General features: G+C 44.0%; 1 protein-coding gene across 1 annotated transcript in view; it reads left to right on the top strand.

Annotated features, from left to right (window-relative positions):
• Window positions 1-4,172: 4,172 nt before the first annotated feature.
• LOC119456090 (hemicentin-2-like) overlaps window positions 4,173-23,139 on the top strand; it is a 194,522-nt gene continuing 175,555 nt past the window's right edge. The window contains exon 1 of the mRNA XM_049669540.1: window positions 4,173-4,260. The gene's annotated coding sequence lies outside the window, so the exon portion shown is untranslated. The remainder of the gene's footprint in view (window positions 4,261-23,139) is intronic.

Here is a 23,139-nt window from a genome sequence, read left to right as displayed (position 1 = left end):
ACATCGCTAGGGTAGTTAGATGCTACGCTAGGTAGTCGGTAGCCGAATTCGTGGTTTCAAAGCGTCTGAAAGTGCGTGGGGACCGCCAACTTTTCTCCGTTGCTTTTCCAGATCGGTTATCACTGGCGTGCCACTGCATGTCTTGGCTTCTGCAGGAATGTGAGCCGTCTCCTCCTCTGGAATATCTTTTGCGCAGGCCACACTGAAAGAGGGAGAACGCGAGCAGTATGGAGCTCGCGGTGCAAACACCCACCGCCACGAGACACACCTCTCCGTCGAGATCCCGTGAAGATAAGGTCTTATCTCGGTGGAACGGTGGTGCTCTCGTCAGCCCGAATGCTTGCTAGCTTAGACGAATAGATGGATTCTCCCGTGCGCTCGGCGAGAGCTCCGCCACGAGGGCAGGACCCTGCGAAGAGATAAATTTGGAACGCTGGCTTGGTACTAGGCGCCTCCTCCTATTCGTCTAAGAGGAAGAGGACGAACAAAGAGTTCGCCTTTCTCACGTCGCACCGGTGTTGCGTTGCTTCTACCAGCCTCCCTCCCCCCTTCTCTACCAAACGGGCTGGAAAAACTTTCCCCTTCTCCCATCTCGTGACAGCCGTTGGTGCCGCCTGCTAGCCGCAGCTCCTTCCCTTTGCTAGTGCGGGTGTGTTTTCTTTACGGCTCCCCGGAGTACTGCGTCATGCTGTCAACCGCTTTGTCCACGCTCTCTTTACTCTTGTTCTGAGTACTTTGTTCTTACTTGTCCCGGAGCAAGCAGAGCATCTCTGCCGCCATCTTCATCCGTGACTCCCACCTAACGCCCCACCCCCGCCCGCCTCACTCCCCTCTTATGACAAGGCACATTCTGTCTTTTGCTCCCTCCTGTACCGCTCCGTCTTTTTCCCGGTAGCACGCGCGGCTGAGTCTTCTCAGAATCTCCGGCGCGAGCGTGAATACAATGTGCACCCTTAAAGCTGTTTTTGTCGACACAGAGTTTTCCTTTCTTATGGCGGTTGGCGCAGCTCCCCTTTTTTTTCTTCAGAAGTTCATTTTATGAGTTCATTTTATTTCTTCATTTGTCTTGTCTTTATTGCGAACTGGGGTGTAAAAACGCCTTCATTGATACGTCTGATTGCGGTTAGCGTGGTTCGGAGATTAGTTAGTACTGTTTTCCGGAGGAGTCAGGTAATGCTTCAAAGAGGTCGTGGATCCGAGCCCAGGCTCGACGGGCGTGGTCCGTCTTGCATGAAACCTTTGCTTTCCTGCTTTAGGAAGACCTCGTCTGCGTAGCTTTCTTTAGGGCGCTTTCATTTTCACAGTGGTACACTTACCGTTTTCACTAGCAGACAGGGACGGTATGGTACGGTGCAAGGTTTGTAATATACATTTGCTGGAAGAGTGGCTCATTTCTAAGAGTATGGCAATTTTGTTCGTTAGCTTTAAGCGTATGACCAAGCGTATATTTTGCTGCGCCGCGTATGACCTTTTATTATTATTATTATTTCAAAATGCCACGAAACTGCAACTGTTCAGGTCACGTGTTATATGCCAGATTATCAAGAAATTATCATTATGGGTGTTGTGTAGCATGTTCGGTGCCGCTGAAGGTGCATGGTGTAGAATTGCTGCAAGATAAAACACATCCCCTGCTGGACTTCTGCATCACAGGATGCAATGAGCTTGAAATAAATCTGACAATTTGAAGTCTGAAATGATTTCTCACCTTGTAGGAATTTTTAAAGGACGCATTTGATTTTAATCAAATTCATTCTCCTCTATTAAGTGAACCAAGTTATAGAAGGTTGAGTACTTCTTAGGCGGTATGTAACGGCAAATATAAACTATGAACATGGCTATATCACAACATCACACATCTGTTTCTTTAGGCAAGTCTGGGTTCATTCTTTTCTGCTTCTTCGATTGGTTAACTTTCTTTCATTAGGAATGAAAAAGAGAAAGCAAATTGGCAAGAAAAACATTTTCGAAATATTCCATAAAGTGCTACAGATAATGTGGAAAGTATATTGAAGACAAGATTGCGTGACAATATGCAGACATGGGAGTGCGTCCGTAATATTTCCGTACGAGTGAATCGGTAATGTCGAATGCATATCAAATTACAGGAATGCATACGATGCTAGCGATGCATGTGGATGTTATCTGCTATTGTTTTTATGTGTGTCTTCAGGTTTAAAGCGCTTTTTTATTTTTATTTTTTGAGCGTGACAGCACCACCCTAAATCACAAGCGTCATACGATAGCAAAGTGAATAGGCGACACTAAGGAAAATAAAAATGGGTGTTCTTTTCCTTATCAATGTTGATGCTGGAAGCGAGCGCAATCGAATAGATAACAATAAAAAAAGTTAACGAATAATGGATCGCAATCCGCGCTGATAAACAGCGTCTACCCAGACTGTGTCTTTCATGCCTCATATTGCTATAAGTCTTCTCCGTATGTCTTGTTTTTGGGCTAGCTGGTTTGTCACGCTCAAGGCAAAATGCAGCGCAACGTAGAAAAAATAAATGAACAGAGGGACAGAAATGCACTTTCGCCGAACATTCAGCAGATTTAGTTATCTCTGGAGCCGTCAATTTGCATGAGCGATGCAACAATTTCTTTGTTTAGCAGCGAGGAGATGTTCTCCTTACGCAGCATACTGCAGTGAAGCACCCATTTAGTTCTATATTTCAGATTGTTATCTCTGTTTGTGTGTTTAGCCTTACAGTGATTGTTTCTGGCCTCACTGCGCATGTGTGGAAATTAGGCCAAATTGACGGCTTCTCACCGAAGTAACATTATTGAAAGTTTGCTACAAATTATGCCTGCTCCTTCGTTCGTCTTTGTTTATGACGCGGAACATCCTCCCTTCACTGCTACTCTGCTATGAAAATGTTCACTGGCACCAGATGTGCGGTCGTATTTTAACGAACCCTCGGAGTTCCACGGCGAACAGGAGACTTCAGGTTTAGATGGCCATTTGTTGACGTGCAACGACATTAACCCGAGCACAAGATGATGTAAATGGGAATGATAAAGTGGAGGATGAAATGTTAGCGGAATAAAGCAGTCGCCATACAAACAGGGCTCCCGGCAAAAGGAATAGTGGCATATACGCCCACATGTCCTCACATAAATTGAGCCGGTTTGTGACCAGCGACATACCAGCGTCGAGTGTTCCACTGGCTCCCTGAAAGGTCACGTCGTGCCCTTTCCGGTCGAGCAGTTTTACTAAACGCCGAAGTGTTAGACTCTACAGAATTACACTAAATACCGAAGTTTTGGACTCTACAGAATTGGTGAGAACAGCAGAGACCAAGGCGAATAAAAACCACAGCTTATTCTTTGTTAGTTTCAGTTTTGGAATAACTCTGCGAGGACGGTGTACCTTAAGGATATAAAGCAGCGGGTGGCCATTAAGAGTTCGGTGTTTTGTTTGAATTTTTGTCTGCCTCTTTAGGTGTTTAACATAAAGTAGCATCATGTTGAGAGATAACGTATATCATGCAAAATTTAAGCGTACTTAATTCTCCTCGAAATTGTTAGCATTTTATTATTGTATGATGTTCTACAGAAGTCTGTGAAATCATTCAGAAAAAGTGAGATGCGGGATGGATTTCTCACCCGAAAATATTCAGTACCCTCATACAAGTAGCTTGAAACAAGTACGTTATACATCGCTTATTCTTTTCCTAATATAATTATGGCGCACACCGATGCCTCAAAGAAATTTACATTCAATTTTTTTATTGAAGCATTATTATTGATAGTGTTTATCAGGAAATTTATTAGTGATTTTGTCAAGTCTTTTTACATAGTTATCTCTGCTTGCCGCAGATGGTGTTAGAAATTGTATGCATGTCTTCTGTCTCATCGCCGCGATGAGATAGTGTACAAATATCTGGTACCGTTTGCTGACGAAACATTTCAAATATCGCAAAAATCACTACAAAAATGTGTAGAAAGTACTGCTCCATTTTCAAAAAAAAGTTGAATACTCTTGGAATGGCTCAAGATATTGTTTAACGATGGCGGCGATATGGCGGACAGGACAGCCTTAAGCTACACGAGGAGGTTTATGCAAACACACTACACTAGTGTCGTTCTACTCGTCTATAAGGTTAAAACATAAATGCGAGATTGTGAGAACTGGGCACCCGAAACGCAATAAAGTCTTTTTATTTTTCAGTGACCTGACGAATGCAAATGCACGCAACGCCGACCCACTCAGCAGATTGCTGCGCTGGACGAACACGTCGCTCGAATGCCCACAACGTAAGCTCGAGCTTTTTGAAACGTAAGCTGTAAAACTGCGATATGTATGCCGAGTGCGCACAGAGTACTTCATACTGCTGCTGCGAGACGGCGGCTTTCCAAAGAGAACCAAGGCAGTCAAGAGAATGGAAAACCAAGATTACAGCATGCAAGAAAAAAAAAGTGACAAGAGTGCTGAACACTGTAGAGACTGAAACAACGTATGCGATAAGATAACGGCGCAGCTGGCGCCTGCTATAAGCGTACATGTGGTCGTAAACCATTGTTTGCAAACCTGTATATATGAATGTCACACACACCTACACACTCATGCACTAGTATATTCACGCTAAAATAGCTTATCGTTTGGCCACAAACAATTGAAACAGTCACTGAAGTGACAAGGTGGAGAACTGAGCCATTTGGTTCATAATTAACGTGAAAACCAGCGATAAACACAACGTACAGAAGTGAAAGAGACATCGCAGGGGCTCCCGATGTCCTAGTTTCGTACTAAAGCCGGGTGTATGTGAAGTTAAGAGAAACTTCGATCGCTCTTCACAATAAATTGTGGTGCACAGTCGACGGCGAGTGGATTAGAATGGCGAATCGTTGCCGTTTCGTGGAGTTACGACCGCCGCTCAGGGAGTGGGAGATAGCGCGCGTCCGAAGAGCGTCTCTTGGAATTCTACGAGTAATTGAAGTTCAGGACCGAAAATAGACGGAGCGTATTGGCGCCGGACCGTCGGCGAGCGCTTGGGTTAAAATGGGGACTGCTTGACATAGAAATCATCTCGTGTGGAAGACAGAAAGGAATGGTCCGGAAAAACGGCCGTGAGATTTTACAATAAAGATTCAGCAGTGAAGGCAAGCTGTCTTTTACATTGTTTTCCAGATATGTCCGTAAGGAAGCCGCAGTTTCGACCGAAAAGCGAAGCATCAATTGTGATAGAAAATTAGTAGAGAGCTATACGGTGTAAGGATATTAGTTTTATCAGCTATATAAACTTTGACACATTCGCTTACTAACTGAATTAACAAGCATGGTGTCAGCGCGCACAAAAAACGTAAATAGATCCCATTCGAGGACTGCAGACAGCCGCTGTCAAAACGCTGGCGTGAGCAAGCGTGCTCCTTGTCTGCGTGATAATCAAGCCTCTTCCTGCATGGCTTGGTACGACGGCTACTGCCGAGAAAGGCTGGTTGTCTGAATGAGCGCTGCGAGTATTTTTTGAGCACCTTGAACGCTCAACTTCGAGATCTCCTTGTTCATCAAATCAATGTGCGTAGTTTGCTTAACTCAGCATTGTACTGGACCTTATATACAGGACTGGTTAAATATGAACACCTTCGTGTAACTCTGTGACAACCACCGGGTGCTTTCAAATTGTAATGTGTGGCCCGGTGGTCTCGGTAACTCTGCAAAAGCACCACCTATGCACTCTGCAAGTAACACCATGGACTATTCCAATGGATGCGTGATGATTCGAAATTCGGTGCCACTAATCAAAATGGTGCTGATGAAGTCGCTCGATCTGTAACTGGCAGAACGAATGGTTTCGCCAGATCTGTCGAAACTCAGCCGCCATAGTGCTGAGAATTCGACCTGTGACTTGAGCAGCAAAAAGTCAGTGGTTCAGCCACCGTAGCAGGTGTACGGGTTGCGTGCAAAAACATATCGAATATTTCCGTCACAAGAACTTGACATGGAATTGCTCAATGTTTAACGATGACACTATTATGACAGTACTTGACTAACGTAATGGGTATTTGTCCTTTTCTACATGCCCATATCTCTTCGTCTTTTCATCGCATGGGCGTGGCAGGTGCCATACTTACAAGAACAAGCACCGATTGCCATGTGACCTTTCGGTACCATATTCCCCTTCCTCGTCCTATATTACAAGTGAGTGTTTTGGACGCACGAGTCAAGCAAATCGCCAACTTCGCTACCACCACCGATTTCGATGTGTACGCGCATTCCACAATGACTGCGATGTCTGGTAAAGTGCACGAGCTTCCTTTCTCTGCATTTCTTAGTGTATCGGTATCCATCGTGGCCATAGAGTTGACACGCAGCTGTGACATTTGTTCTGTGAAGATCTATGCGCGAGCTTCAACAAAGCTAAACTTGTTTGGGCTATGAAGTGCGATTTCACCAAGCGTTATGCGGCTTCTGCTCTGCGTCCTCAACATTAATGATTCAGAGCCGTAGAGGTGACACACTGCTGAACGTAGCTGTACGCATGCAGCACGTGTTGACAGAACAGAAAAACAAAATTACATTTTCGGCTTTTAGGTGCCAAAATCATGATATCATTATGAATCACACCATAGAGAGGGCACTCCGGAATTATTTAGACCATATGGGGTTCTTTAGATTGAACAGAAATTTAAGTGCGTCTCTGCAATTTTCACCCAACGAAACGTGGCCACCGCGGCCGGGATCGAACTCGCGACCTCGAGGTTAGCAGCCCAACGCCATAGCCACTAAACTACCGTGACGGGTAACGGAACAGAAAGCGATGTCACGGTGAGGTGACGCAGCAGCGACCCACCCACCCCCTCTTTACCCTAACCTAAAGTAAATGGCTACTGGCCGAGTTTTCTGACCAGCTGGCGAACGGTCTGGAAAGCCATCTGCAGCCGCTAAAGCCTTCTACAGCTGCTGCAGAGACAAAGAATTGGGGTGGGGGAAAATGCGTCCGCGGGCGCTTAAAGGGGAGGCGGGCGAACAGGGAGTCGGGAAAAAAAGTTTCGGGGTAGAAGTGCTTGCAGAGTGCCGGCCTGCTGTGTTGATAACAGAACTGGGACGAAGGAATGTCGTCGCAGCAAAAGCTGTGGCCGGAGCATCTAGGCAGGCAACCCATCGTACCCAGGCATTGCAGGCAAGGCCGCGTGCAGGCTTCCAAACCGCCGTGTGAAAGCACGTTTAATGGCCTTTCCATTCTCTCCTCTGGCTTCGTTCCCAACAGACAGCGCGCGAACGCCGTCCACAAAGGCCGACACCGCTCGTCTCCACTTGGCCGCTCTCAAAATTCATCTTCATATCTCTCGCTAACCGCTTTTTAAAAGCGGGGACCTAGTTTAATCTTGGTCCTCACCGCTCTGCGCAAAAATTTACGGCTCTGCGAGGCAATAAACGTGCCGCCAAAGCGCGCGTCCACGTGCTACGTGAGCGCGGATTTCGATATATGTGATAATAAACGCGGGGTAAAAATTCGGTCGTGTCCCACTGCGTTTCGTACAGGCCTCGCTGCGCTCCTTAACATACCGAGAGGTTATCGCGAAATGCCTGCCTGCGGTCAAGCGGGCCGAGTTTTTAAATGGAGAATCCCTCTGCTCATGTCGGGCGCATTGAAGATGGCCTTCCGTCGCTAGCCTTTTGTGCACTCTATTCGAGTACTCTCGTACTTTATTTCGCCAGGACAGGGGCTTGTTGTCGCGGTACTGAAGGGTATTTACGAGCGCATGAAACTTCGTTAAAAAACTAGAATTCGGAGGGGGCAATCCAAACGGGCGAACACTAATATGTAAGAAATCGCTGGCGTGGCCTAATATGTAGTAAATACCAGCGTGGCTTTCTTTCCCTTTGGAGCAGTGTTTATTACACTGTAAACGTGAATGATACTAAATTTATTGTAACAAAACAAAAATACGCAGATACAGCGCACATAGTATTCCAATTTTAGTGATCTTGTAGCTAGATTTAGCGACTCTTTGATGGGTTCAGCGAGAAATGTTTGTCCTTAGTGACCGACGACCTTTTTTAACGACAAGAGAGAAAACGTGGCGTTTTAGCAGCTTCGAGGTTAAGAAAGTTATTACGAAAATGGCTTTTTAAAATACTATTAATTATTTAAAAGCTACAAAAAGGAGGTCTCAATTGCTGGCACGGCGGGTGGGCTGTGTGACTTCAATAAGGTAGCCTTGGTCTGCGCTCGCGGAGTTCTTGTGCTGTGGTTAATTGCACCTAAGGAAACATGCTTCATTTGCTCACAAAACACTTTTTTCTTTATAAAGCCTCCTAGAATAGGTCCTTGACGCTGTGCGAGCTGCAATTTAACTAAGTACATTCGATTAGTGGACGTCCGGAAGCGTAACAGTAAATTGAATTACCAAGACCTCCTGCAATAAAATTTAAGCTTATGCTTAGAATGAAACATGTGGTTAATATAACATATCAACATACGAAGGGATGTGTTTCGGAGCGACTGGGCTTGTTCACGCGAATATGAAAGTACCGCCTGCGTTTCTCACGGATTTTGTACAGATATATACTGCACGGAGCTTTCAGGTGAATCAAAGGGCGATGACGTAGTATTTGACCTGTACAAAGGTCATGTAATTATTATTTCCGTGTAAGCAACAAGGTCAAGATTGTGTCGCATAGTTTCATTTTCTTTTAGTAGCTTCGGAAGTTAGGAAATTTGCTATTATAATGTCGACCAAGCATGTCTTTCTGCTAGAAAATTCAGGTGACCCGTGTTCTTTTGAACGAGGCTGGATTTGTAATCCTAACTTCTTAAGATAAGCGCAGGATTTCAGCTGCCATCATGCACTGTTTTTTTAATACATTAGTAAAGGAAACGTTCTCTACCATCTGGTCCTAAATTTACTGTTTATTCATATACCTTCACGGAAACTAGACAAACGTGAAACGTTTCGCTATATGCGATACGCCATATTAGCCTATATTACCGTACTTCAATAGCACCTGCTATTATGCAAAATTCACTCGACTGTTTTAGCGACACCTCTAGCGACTTTGGAGCAGGAGTAACGAAAATTTAGCGGCTTCTTTGTCTCAGTTTGGCGGCCGGCTCGAAAACCGTTGGCAACACTGAGCCCACATGTGAGGACCGTTGAGAAGCTTCTTAAGTGAAGCGGTGAACGAGAAGAAGGGGGAACCGTAGGGCTCGAATTCTGTTAGTCATAGCCATATGAAGCCTGCCGATAATGAAGCCACGCAAAGCATAGGAGAAGTTACTTGTAGTTTTATTTGAAGTGTAGAAATAATAAGCTGAAGGCAAATAAATGTGGTGAATTTATTACGATGCAAGTAAATTTGAAGGGTGCAATAGTGTCGCATACGTGCGTACGTATGTACGCATGATAGTGCAACTAGTCAGTTGCCCTTCACTGCTCGAAAAGGCAGGACGTGTGTTGAATGAACTCCTGAACAGTGCTTTGCAGTGTGGTGATCGCTATTTAAATCAAGGATCCTGGACCTCAAATGCATTTGTCTCACATTTACCGCTAAATCGTCACTCAAATATTCATAATTCTTTTCTGTAATTTTTTTTCGTCCAACAACATCTTTGCATCACTTGCGCCAGAGACATCGTTAATAGCTTTGCACGTGGTCTTGTATTTCCCCTGATGGGTGTGGCAGCAATTTGTAATAAGCAATACACAAACGCATATAATACAAACATTTATTTATCTGTACGTAATTCAATGAATGTATCATATTGATGAATCAGTGCACTTAACAAAACATTCGGTGGAAACAATTAAGACTGCTTACGTGTGGGAATCCGAAAGCATTGTATAGTTGCTTTGGTGAAATGTTTTCGCTTAGGTCTTGATCCGCGTGTCGTCGTACACGTTGTAAACTTGCACGGCATTCCTTCTGAGACATGATGGCGGTCAGGCACTTGAGGCCATTATAAAAATAATCAGTTTTGCTTGAGGTTTCCAAAGTAGCTATTTAGTAAATTTTCTACGACTGCCAGCCATTTTGGAGCATAATCTTTCTCGCATGGAGATAGATAAAAATAAAAAGAGCAATGAAGTCATCCAGAAGTGCGCCCGACTGAAGACCTTACATTGCGAAAAAGAAACAAAAAATAACACGTAGAAAAGGAAGAAGGCACGGCAAAATTAAAAGGGCACAATTTTTCCGAGATATTCATCATGTTTACATATCACATAACTTGCAAAACCAATTTTGCCTTTACTTTGAAGCGTAAAGTTATATATAATTAAATTGCTTTAAATGGTGCAGAGCGGGTTATGCTGGCGCGGGAATAATTTAGACTGGTTAAGGTTTTTTTTTTTTTAATGTCCACTCATAACAGGGTGCATGAACCTTTTTGCTTACCGCGCCCCTATCGGAATGCGGCCAATTGCGTCACCCGTTACCACGAGAGGGCATTCAATCACTGCATTTATAACTGTGAGTAAATGTACTGTGCAGTGCGACTGCCTCCAGTGTCTGAATTACTATTGATGACTACTAAATATGAGCAAACAACAAAGCATATCTTTTCAGTTACTTGGTAATTTCATGTTTAATTTTCATCAGGGATGAAATGCTGATATCGTTGACGGAGGATATTCTTTTTTTCTTGGGTGAGCAGTGTTACTTCTGTCTTGAGGTTTCTTGCCGCACTGCAGTGAGAATTTCATTTCCACCCATCAGCCTCCTGCTTTCAGCTATCTCATATCAAGCACTCCCGTATGGCTTGCTTCTTTGCATTACATGTATGTCATTTCGCGTAAGGTAGTCTTAGTCGGAGGAGCATTCTATAGAGCAGGGATTCACATCAACTATCTATCAAGGTACGAAATCGAACTCGCGTCACCAATGGAACGCATTTTAACCACTCTTCTTGTTTAGTTAAAATTCTAAAATAGAAATACCACGATGGGTCTCGATAATGTTCGCTGGGCGTGCAGCTCCTGCGCCCGCCCACCCACAACCTCAAATAAAACAGTCTTACACTTTACACCTATTCCTCATGCATTCATTTCCTTCCCAGTAGAAAATTTATTGTACCTATTTTAGACTTCCATGCGTTTTCTCCAATGTGTGTACGAAAACGTTTCAAACATTTTTTCGAATTTCGAATTGCGTTCACCCGCACGGATAATGCGGAAAACAGGCGCATGACAATGTATGCGGACTCCTTTTCAGTTCGATCACGTCTCGCCCACGGGACCCTTTTCATTCACCTGCACTTGAGTATTTCGCAAAGCAAAGCGCGCGTGATATATTTGAAATTCAGTTGCCCAAGGCTGCCCATAAAACATTCACGACAATCCGCGCGCCACGTCAGTACGCAGGAGACGCGTATTGCGTCTGATTGGTTTTGTATTTATAAATTTTCTTTAACATTTGTTCATGCCACGAGCCTGCAACTTTTTTCTTTTTATCTTGGTGCAAGTAGCGATGGGATGAAGAACTCCGCCAGCACCCTGATTTCTTTCTCAAAATTCAATAATGCACATGCCTCTCGACTGAGTTATCCGAGTTTTACGGAGAAGCTCGTTTCCGTGTTGAGGCTGCCGAACGTGAGACGCCTACGAGTCACGTATGTCGAAGTACACAGCAGGTGAACGTTCTTCGCAATTAAAATAAACAGTGTCTAACAGAGAGCCCTTGAGCGTTTTTCATAGGTTATTGGTTTGCAGTTCATTTATTAAGCGTTACAAGCCAAGCATACATGGATTATGTAGATCGCACGTATTCTTGATGTGATCAGCGTTGTTCATATGAGAATATATTAATGAGTTCTCTGGGAGCAGCGAAATCTTGTTCTTGGTTTACTGGTTTTCAATGTCGTGCAGTTTCTAGCATTGCTATCGCAATGCTAGAAACGGGTACGGGTAAATTATACGGGAAAATTTATACGGGCAACTTATACAAACTGGTAAATTTATACGGGCAGTCGAGGCCCATTCGTGCAGTCGCCATTAGTGCCACTACCGTGGTGCTCTGTCCTGGTATCGACGGTGCATGTGGTACATTTGCGTGTATTGTTATTATGCTTTAAGACTTAAGTGCGTTTGGCTGCAAAAAATGTCGAAGTCAAGAGTTACTTTCTTAAGAAAACGTCGTTTTATGCATTTAAGCACGAAAGTAACTGGAAAGCCAATGCATTTCACCGCAAAGTTTGGGAATGAATATCTCGAAACTGGTGTCATCCTGAGAATTCATTCCACGTGAATTCGCCTTGGGAACCGCACGGCTAGAGTTGTGCTATCTGCCACAGGCAACCTTTACAATTTTTTTAAGTGTTCACTGAAACATCCGGTATAGCGGCCCCTTACACAAATACTTCTGGCCTAATAATCCCAGGAACTACACTACAGCGTACACCATACGTGAGGGATGTTAAAATGAATGAATTATTCAATAAATAAATAATAAATAAATAAATAAATAAATAAATAAATAAATAAATAAATAAATAAATAAATAAATAAATAAATAAATAAATAAATAAATAAATAATGAATCAATGCTTGGCAAGAGAAAAAAGTCTGACAAGAGCACTTGCTGAAAGGAGAAAAAAGAAGACAACTAGCTTTCGCTTCCGGGGATATCAAGAAGCTGGTGCACGACAGAAATGAAAGCGCTCGATCATGAACTTTTTAGACTTCGGTTTTCTATAGACGTTTTGTCGTTTCACTCGATGCCTGCGTACAAGAAAAAATAAAGAAAAATATTGCTCTTCATTTTGCTGACGGTACCCTCATACAAATAAAACGACCTGTATCCAAGAGATCCGACTGGCAATTTTAAGATCGCTAAGACGATGTTTCGGGATGAGCGCTAAAAACACACACACACACACACACACACACACACACACACACACACACACACACACACACACATATATATATATATATATATATATATATATATATATATATATATATATATATATATATATATATATATATATATGTATATATATAAAGCGAAAGGCGGTTCAAGCGGACGCATCAAAGCTCTTTGGGATCCCTTGTTCGGGAGATCGCCAGAGTGAACGCGAGTTACACGCTAAGAGCTTGGACACCGGCTGATTGCCGTTCGTGGTGCCCTGTCATTTCTTTCTTTATTTTTCTTATTTTTTTCCTTTTCTTTAATTTTTCGATTTCTAAGTGTAAATGAGGAACGCAAAGAAGGAATGGAAACATGACGTCCAATAAAGCATCGACGTACTGCCCCTGGAAAATAGTCATCAGCGCTTTGGGTACCTGTTATTTCCCGTGTCTTATCTCACTCCTACGTCTCTCCCTTTCTTTCTAACTGCCTTTCTTTCACTGCCTATAGAACTATACTCTGTCCCAATGCTGTCGTCCACTTGAGCGACAACTGCTGGCCAGTTATTTCCGATGCGGCATGAGCGCAATATGACGAGATGCTCCCGCTAGAAAGCATTTAATACGTTTACCGCTCGGTAGGCGATCTCTTCTCGCAAATCAGACGGCACAGCCGGGACATTCAAAAGCCTAAAATGTCACACTCTACACTCCTCCTTCATTTTAGACTGCGCTATGCTGGACTTACACAGCGCGAATATGATTATTATATTACACTCCACACTTGACTTCCTTGTTGTTGCTGGGTAAGTCTGTTGAGAGCGTGAATGTATGGTCCAAGTTTCCAGCCATTCTTTGGCTTGTTTTAAATTTGTTGAGCCCTTTCCCTGACGTCGTTGACGTGATCTCCTAATAATAACAAAAAAAAGTGATTCGAGGTCTGGGGATGTAGTCGCGGTAGTTTAGAGCTGATGAGAGTTTGCTCAAGACGAAGGCTTCACAGTGTTCACCCAGCTCGGAATCGCGTCGAAGAGAGCCAGAGAGTGGCAGTGTGTTCGCAGATGGTCTTTGCGCTGTGCTTGCCTTGGTTTTTTAACACCCACAATTTGAAGAGTCAGGGTACGAGGGGTAAAAGGGGCGTGGAGGAGAGGTGGCTGTAGAAACAGTTTGTACTCATATTGGCAGCGCAAAATTAGAGACGCACACAAAAAGACGAGTCGACATCCGTCGACATCTAATAAAGACAAGACGAGGTCTTCTTGGGTGCATTAATATAGCATGTGGTTTGGTGTTCAAACTGCACTACATTCGGGATCAGCTAACATTTATATACTGCCCTACTTCTGGGACTGGTGAATATATGTTGTTGAATAAAGCCCCACTTATGGTTCCAACTTTAGGCGCACGCAGTTTTAACGAGCGCATCTGGGTTTTATCTCGGCCCTTATTGCTCTAAATACGCTCTACTAGTGCTCCGCACATAGCTCTATGCTAACTTCGTATTGACGTTCCTTTCGTTTACCTACCTGCACTAGAAGGCTTCAAACCGTCTAATACGAAATTGGGCAGATGCCCATGCAGTTCCCACGAACCCCAAATCTATCTGAAGTCTCCAAATAAGATTTTGTCTTCGAAAAGATAGAAGCGATATAGGGGGTTTTCCAACTCTGGCCAGCATCGGAGACAGCATACGTGGACTACTAGGCCAAGTAAGGGAACGCGTTCCGAACCGTCTGGATGGCGTATGAAAGACGCTTCTGCGACGTGACGCCACCTCGCGGTGACAAGAGACAGTTGAGAAAAGCACAAATTATTTCTGTATCTTAGGTCTCTGCGCCTGCGAACCCATCAGAAACACGATGTGACTTACATTAAGGGCATAGGAAAGCGTGTCTCCGTTTTCTTGTGCGCAGACGACATTTCCGTCGAGTTTCCAAGCGTACTGCTCAGCCGCCATCTTGTTTTGGCAGGAAAGTAACCTGCATCGTTTTTTACTTCGATGCTGTCTTCACGAAGCTGTCTAACTTGACGTCTTCGTGAGAATTCGAACGAGGCTTAAGATGACAGCTGTCCTCTTAGCCGTCTACTTTGCCGTCTAAGGCGAGTATTGGAAGACAGCCGTAGAAGTGACGTTTGCTGGAGCGCTACAGCCCTCTCTTCTGCCTTTGACCGCTCTGTAGAGAAATGCTTATTTTAGTAACAGGCGTCGGTTTTCTTGAAAACGTGGTGTCCGCCGATAAAGAAGGACAAAAAAGAACAAAAATTAAAAAAAAACTTCACTGCTAACCCGCAGATTTCATCTAAAGCAAGACATCTTGTTCCGGCCTCCTAAACTGAGACGTGCTACAGAAAGTAACAATACTCCACTTGAGCGCTGAAAGCCGGCTTAATTTTTTTTCGTTATCGGGTAGCACGTACTGCTTCTTGCTAATATACCGAGGGCTTCATGGAATCCGCTTGTTTTCACTGGGAATGCGGACACACGAGTGGCGGCTTTCCCTTTATGTAGTCACCGATTTGCGGTAGGAAATGAAACCGTAATGATATCAGCGAGTTCACCCTACTGTAAGTAGTTGAACAAACACACTGTCAAACGAACTGAAAAACAATATGCATCATGTGCTAACATGTACTAACAGATACATCAGAAGGAACGCGAAATAAACGCACTCACTCATGAGCGCTAATGTTTGCGCAAACTAATATCTATAAGTAGAGTTTTTTTTCCCCAGAACAGTGACAGAATTAAATTCGTTAGCACGGGAGATTTTGGCTTCCATGCAGGAAAAAGTTCAAGTTTATGTTTCGTGTTATAGTGCATTGTACTTGTTTTATGTTGTCATTGATTCAGCGCTTTCTTTTTTCATAACTTCGCCGCAAAGCGTAAGAATTATTTCTTTGGTGTTTTGTGTTAAGTGCATTGTACTGCATTTAAGTTTTCATCAATTTAGTGGTTTCCTTTTTGATGATTTCACAGAAAAGCTTTAGAATTATTTCTTTCATGTTTTATTGTTTATTGTACTGTTTTCTTTTGTTTTTTATGTTATTGATTTAGTGCTTGTTTTTCCCCTCCTGCTTGCGCCAGAGTGTGGCGCCGCAGTATGCCTAAATAAAATTTTTAAAAAGAAACCTGAGCGCACGAATCCCTCTAGCTTCGGTTTGCTTTACTGACAGTGGCTTATCTGCTGTTTGAAGCAAGAAGACATGTCGTTCGTTCACGATATCATTTATTACGTTATTCCAACTTGAATTTATCAGCCGCTGCCATCACATATATATCCACACTCTTTGACAGCACGTTTGCATGCTAACTTTTTAGACATAGTATATATATATATATATATATATATATATATATGCGTTTACAATTTTATTTCCTCGCCGCCCGTAGGAAGAAACTTCTTAAAGCCCACCAAAAAGAGCGATGTGCTATGCGGATGAGCTTCACACGTTTCTACAAACTCGTAGCATGGAATTTCGATCGCCAGTAGAAAGCATCAAACAACATGCAGTCAAGAGACAAGTGTGATATGATCGCCCGGGAACCCAGGAAAGTTAAGCGTCTGATTTTTTCCATACCGACATTTAGACCAAAAAGCGCATGTTTAGGCGTCGTATTTCTGCTACAGCAACGACCGTCGAACGGTGCGCGATTTTAGAGGTTTTACAGGCGACAAGATTTATTCCGACAAGTGAACATCAAGTATATAAGGCGTGTGCCCAGATTCTAGGTATGCGTGTCTGAGTTGCTCATAAATTTATACGTCTACGCAAAATGAGCACATAGTGAAATCATCGAAAAAATTGTGGAGTTTATACATGGCGCTTGCGGTCATGTAATTGAATTTTATTGAGTTTCCAGCTACATCGGCCTGTTCGGAATCAGTGCACCGGACAAAATGGCGGAGCATGCTTAAAAGCATAAAGAGAGGTAGAGCTTCCGCGGCTCGCTGTAATAGAAAAATTCAAGGACAATCTCTGCGGAAAGATAATTTGCAGCATGACTTGATAACAAGCTAAAAGAGCCATTTTCTGTACCGTAAATCCTAAATTAAACTTCCATATATATATATTTCAAGTTGCCACGGCATGTGTAAACTTTTTTCACTGCCTTTGCATTGTTGTAGAATACACTAATTACTTCCTAAATATAATCGCGCAATCCCGAAATTGTGCATGTAAAGTGCCTAGGACAAATAAGCAGTGTATACGTATCGTTGTACTACCCTTTTATGCCCAGAAATAGCGGCGGTAGCGTGAAAAACAAAAGCGCTGAATAGCAAACCATTGTCACTTGGCACAGCAATCAGACCACGGCCTGTTACAGGCATTAAAAAGAAAGCCGTTATTATCATGGACAACTTGTTTTTAGTACTAAAATATGCTCAGAGTTAGCGACCTGCTTATGTACAGTGACGTACGTTTTTTGTTGCTGTTGTCGCAGCAGCACTTCTTTTTTGTTATTTGTTTATTCTTTCTCTGCCATTTTCTGCTTTATCCTTTCTTTCCGCACTCCCAAGTATGCGCTAGGGCTTGTTTCTGCTACACTGTCCGTTTAGGTTGACAATGTTCAATCTTATCAAATATTGGACAAATCCCAATTTTTCACCATTAGTGACGTGAAGTAATTGGAAGCAAGCTGCTTCCAGCCTCTAGAGTTAGACTCTCGTTTACTTACCTGCCTAGTAGAAAGCAGCGACTACCAGTTTGCAAGTGGTTCGAGCAACAGTGCGAGCTGACCTAGACCCACGTTTTCGATATTCTTGCGCTGGCAATCCTCTGCAGTTTCCGTGGGCGCCGATGCATTCCCGACTCGCCCATTTGCCTGCGCACGGAGCGCAAGCCCTTCTCGTGCCAATGGCGCGAAAGTGCGAAAAAACTTCGCTGTTTGTAAAATGCCTACTTCTTCTCAAAAGCCCGCTTCTCAAACCTCTCTTCTTCTTTTTTTTAGTTTCGTCGCTTCCGTCCTTTGCTTTCGTTTCTCCTGCCATTATTTACTTCTCTTGGGCCTTCCTAAAGGAAAAGTATGTCAAGGGGAAGCTCTTGGATAAAAGCAGACAGCGCCTCCTTTTAGCTTCACGCAAGAGCAGCCTTCTTCCGCGCCGGCTCCAGCCGAACTTATGGGCTGTTGGCAGTCAACGCAGCGCGACACCCCCTGTAAAGCTGCTAGCTATAAGGCCAGCTTATGTGGGACATTTAAACGGGGGAAGTGAAATGCGTCGCTAGAAGGCGGTGCAAGGGAAAGCACATGCCGTTTTCTCTCCGAAGCTAACGTGGTGAAATGGTTCGGGCCGAAATTGGCGATGGGCTTCCTTTACACTTTAGCACACCAGCTATTGCTTTGTCTTCGTCTTTTATTCGTCTAGTTCCTTCTGCGAAACCTTAAATTTTCATGTTTTCTTTTCATTTCTGTTTCTTTTTTTATTCTTCAAGCCTGCTAAAATTTCTCCGAGTAAAGGCCTGCGTTGTCATTCGGTCAGTTCTTGAACACCTGCTGCGTTTTTGAAAGCTTGAATTGCTTCGAATGACAAAGAGGAACGCAATAGGAAATGGTTTTCGTCGCATCTGAGATCGCGAGAGGCGAAGTAACGCGAGGGAACAACGGTTTCTTGTAATGATGTTTCTCACAGCTTTCCACGTCATTTTAACCCTGTAATGTTCAAGCACATTTCCCCAACCTTGTAAGTCAGAACTTTTTCACCGTTATTTCAGGCCATCAAGATTACATTTCTACTGAAAAAAGTCAAATGCTGTTTCAGCAAAATCCTAATTAGTATAATAATTATTCATTTAGTAATTGATTTGCCAAACTATCCACAACTGAAAACTCTTCCAGCGTAATGAACGCTATATACTCGTATGGCTTATGTGTTACGTGTCCCACACTTTAATCACAATTCTTGGGTATTGAACACAGCGTAGCATAAATGACTCACTATTCATTACAGGGTTAATTATCAGAGCGAGTATTGAATGTGATCAAACGTGTTAAAATAGAAGAGGAAAACTCTCTAATACAGAGAAAACGTATTGTACTTAATTTTAGTCGTTAGGTTTCATAATCTAGGGGCGACGACGACAGATGTATATTATTCCAGCTTAATGCTTTGCGATGCCATTGCAAGACTATGACAACAAGGGTAAGCAGCTCAGTTTGCAGTTATTCATGTGTGCACTCTTATGGATGGTTGCTATATTGAGGGGCCTTGCTTACATAGGTGATTATGGGATAGGAGATTCACGGTAGTTGCAGGTGGACTTAAACACATGAGTGACAAAAACTGCAGTACAAATAATACTGATGGTGAAGCTTGAGTGGCATTGAGCACATAACACCAAAAAGTACGTTTAAAAACAAAAGCCAAGTATTTTTCTCGGAAACTCATATATACCCTATCATCATTTTCGTTATCAGGCTTGCCTTCAGATACATTCACTGTCCTTGTCAGCGCGTTGAGCCCGAGCGTTGAGTAATATGCTGGTGCATACGCACTTTTCAGATTCAGTCCTAAACTGGATGGAGAGGATATAGCTTGCTTAATCAGCCATGTGGTGACGCATGACTTGTGTAACTAGCAAGTGGTTTTCTTTGTATCCTGAAGCATACACGCCCGATTTAAAAAAAAAAAAAACTTGCTTAAACTTATTCTCATCCAAAACAGCCCTATCCGTTTCACTATGTCACGTTTCACGTCTCGCTATCCGTTTCAGCATTACTGCAAGTTGGCATTCGAGAGAAGTCTCTGAGTAAGAAGCCTCGGAACAACATTGTGCAGCTTATGATATTGCTGAAGCGCGCTTTGAGCTCTCTTCAAAGCTCAAGAAATATCTAGGGTCGAGATCACCTCCGTTTCAAATGAGTCGAGCTATGGATCTGCACTTTCCCGCTGTATACGCTAAATGAACCAGGTGCTTGCTCTTTTGTGGAGAGCTCTCCATTCAAGTAGCCCTCGGCTCTGATGCTGTAGCAAGAGGCTTCCGTTCGAATGCGCAAAGCAACCATCCATGACATCAAACGCCTTTGCAGTTGGTTTTCGCCATTCATTTTGATGCTCAAAAAAGGTCAGTTGTACGTTTATTCGTTCAGTCCAGTGGGACGAAGAAAAGCGGCAGCGATGAAGACAGCCACTCCAAAACATTCCTATAATATAAAAGGTGCAACGTTATGGCAGCTTACGTTCTAGTTGGCCTCATTTAACAGTGGAGCTGTTTAAGCCGGCCGCTAGTCCAATAGTCGTCCATAAAATATGTGGGCCGATCCTGGCGGTTGTGCAGAAAGGTTCCAAGCGCAATGGCACATACCCCTGTGAACTAGCGAAGCTGAGCCTGGCTAAGTCTAGATAAGCATGGTTGGGACTACCTAAGCTTAATCAGTCATCGATATCCAGTCGATAGCCAATCAATAGCTAATCGATAATCAATCAATAAATTACGAAAAATACTGGGGATGACTTGGTAGGTGCTTAGCCTAGCCCAAATACGTAGCCAATACCTTGCAATGCGATTGCCTTAATCGATAGCTAATCCACAGCTAATCGATAATCGATGAATAAGCAATAAAATCCGGAAAATATACTGGGAATGACTTGGTAGTGCTTAGCCTAGCCCAAAAGCCAGGACTAGCTAGGTGCCCATCAGCTTCGCTAGCATTGCGCCTCCCGTGCAAGCTACGCAAAATTTTTTCATTAATTAATTTACCCAGTTTGTCATTTCACGCCTTAGATATTGCGCATACTCATCTGTGGAGTGAATATGCGCTGTCAAGGCGTTAAGTGTAGTTGTAAGCGTTGTCGCAATATTATTGCCTCAATAAATTAATCTCATCGTAATATTAGTGTTAATGAAATGGTGTGCGTGCGTGCGTGCGTGTGTGTGTGTGTGTGTGTGTGTGTGTGTGTGTGTGTGTGTGTGTGTGTGTGTGTGTGTGTGTGTGTGTGTGTGTGTGTGTGTGTGTCAATACGCGATACAAAACGATACTGCTAAAACGCGCTCTTTTTCGAAAGATATTGTATATTTTCTTATGCGTCACTTGTGTTCCTTATGTGTCAGAAAGTATTTCCTAACCTTGCATATTTAGTGCACCACATGTCGAACAGTGGTACGTCCTTCTTGGCATCACTATTTGCGATGACGCTTAGGAATACTGATCAAGGGGGCGATAATAATTACCAATCGAGGGGGCAATAATTACATCGACGGTTAAGTATTTGTTTGTGGCGAGACAGACGGCGGTGATAGTGAAATCCGGAGCATTTAGTGCTTTTCCGGAATTCTGGGTACAAAAAGTAGAGTGTTTGTTTCCCTTGGGTGGTATAGCGGGTGGGCAGGGAGTGGCGGCTTATTTTTGCTCAGGCAAAACAAGGAATGTGTTCGAGAAATTTGCGGTCTGTGGCTTATGGAACACTGCTGTGAAACACAAAATTAGAGAGACAATAAACCGGCTAGCATATTCCATGTAAAAAGAGGAAGATATACGCAATAAAGGCAAAGACAACTCAAGTTCGACAGTGCGATACCTAAACCAGATGCGCGCACAGATTATGACAATTGTTGTCTCGAAGTGCAATGTTATGATGAAAAAAATGTGGTTGATCCCTCTTATATAGGAATCGGTATAGAACACGAAAGTGAAACGTGTCTTCACAGAAGTAGTGTAATGTTTATTGCACATTGATATATAATGTCTATTGGTGTTTTGTGGCTAAAGCGCCCTTAGGCGTTTATGCACCCACGCTGACGCCTGGTGGCACGTCTCCTCCATCACGACTACCAACGTCGATGACCATGAGCAACCGTCGTGCATATGGAAGCTGCACTACGCTGCACACGCTAGCACAACGCGAAAGACGAAGCACGTAACTGACACACTAATACAACGCGCAAGACAAAGCACGTAACTGAATCGTCACCGAGTCAAATCAGCGCGTACAGCGCGTCGTAATTGCAGCCTCCGCTATCAACTTCAGAAACATTTTCAGAGCTAATTGCGGAGGCCACGCTCCGCTGTGCTGAGTACGGTGAACGCCACCTAGTAGTGCTTCTGCGAGAACGCGTTGGTAGTGCTTCTTGATGCCAGCGTCCCTTCGAATGCTGGCATCGAGGCGTCGTAGTGCTGAGACCACCGAAGCGTTCACTGTCGGTGCGCGTTAGTGTCATAATGCAGTACTTCTCTTTTCTGCTCGTAGGCGGCGGCACCGCCCCGAGCAAGAGCGCGGGTACACGGAGGAGTGTTAGATATATAAGGCGCGTCTGTGTAGCTCTCTGCAAATGCGTTTGTGGCGCAATGGGTTAAACGCTCGGCGATCTATCGTCGCTGACCGAGAGGTCGTGGGTTCGATTTCCAAATTTTGCATGTTTGTGGAACTTTTTCTTCTGGTTTCTTTCTTTGTATTATGTTCGTGTATGTTCGTGTGACGTATTTCCGTGACGGAAATACGTCAGTGAAGTCTTGGTGGACCCCGGCATAAAACACTTTCGTGTTAAAATAGGTTATATAGGAGTATCTACTTGGGAAATTTATCTTGTGCGCTCACATCCTGACACACTTATGCATGTACGCCCGCGTACCGGCGTGCATGTAACAGCCCTACGCCATAATCCTGTTATGGTGACGTCAAGTCAAGCGTCGTCAAGTCTCTACAAACGGCCACACACAACCTCAGCTACGCACGCTTGCTCTGGGTGCCTTCAACTGAATTTACTCTTTCCGGAGCCTGCCAAATCTGCCTTCAACCTCGCCACTTTCTTCTTGCTCAGAATCCCTCAGAATCCCTGCGCCACAGGGAACAGTTCACTTTTCTTTTTCTTTATCTGTCTCTGTGTTATAAAAATGAGACCACGAGGGAAGCGGTCGCATCACGCAGAAGGAAGCACGTTCGATGGCGTACAAGGATAGCCCACCCCCTGTCCCCAATCCCCGATATGGGGAAGAGGGAGGAGGTTTAGAATAGGGGAGGAGCGACAGTAAAGGCGACTGCGGGAAGCCGGATAACCCCCCGGGGATTATCTTGCGCATTGATATATGGCTTCGAAGCTAGGCGAGTAAGGCTGGGGGCGAACCTGCCGCGTAGGAGGGAGGCTTAAGCCGCGTCGCTGCCCTGGCAACCACGGCGCCGTTGTCCGCGTCTCCAGTGGTGGTTCGGCGGATCGCGAAACCCGCTTGTCCAAGCAGCGCAGCTCGGCGGTTGTTTTTCGTAGATGTTGCACGACCCGGTACACGGGAAGGAGAATGATATGCAGTAAAAGATAGGAGGTTATTTGGGTGGTGCGTTGCTGCTGGGGCGAAGAGGATGCTTTGCATCAACAGCGGGGAAAAACACTGTGTTTTGCGCGGCAAAGAAA

Source organism: Dermacentor silvarum, chromosome 6, assembly GCF_013339745.2.
Source record: "Dermacentor silvarum isolate Dsil-2018 chromosome 6, BIME_Dsil_1.4, whole genome shotgun sequence".
Lineage (NCBI taxonomy): Eukaryota > Metazoa > Arthropoda > Arachnida > Ixodida > Ixodidae > Dermacentor > Dermacentor silvarum.
This window is presented reverse-complemented; position numbering and strand designations above follow the sequence as displayed.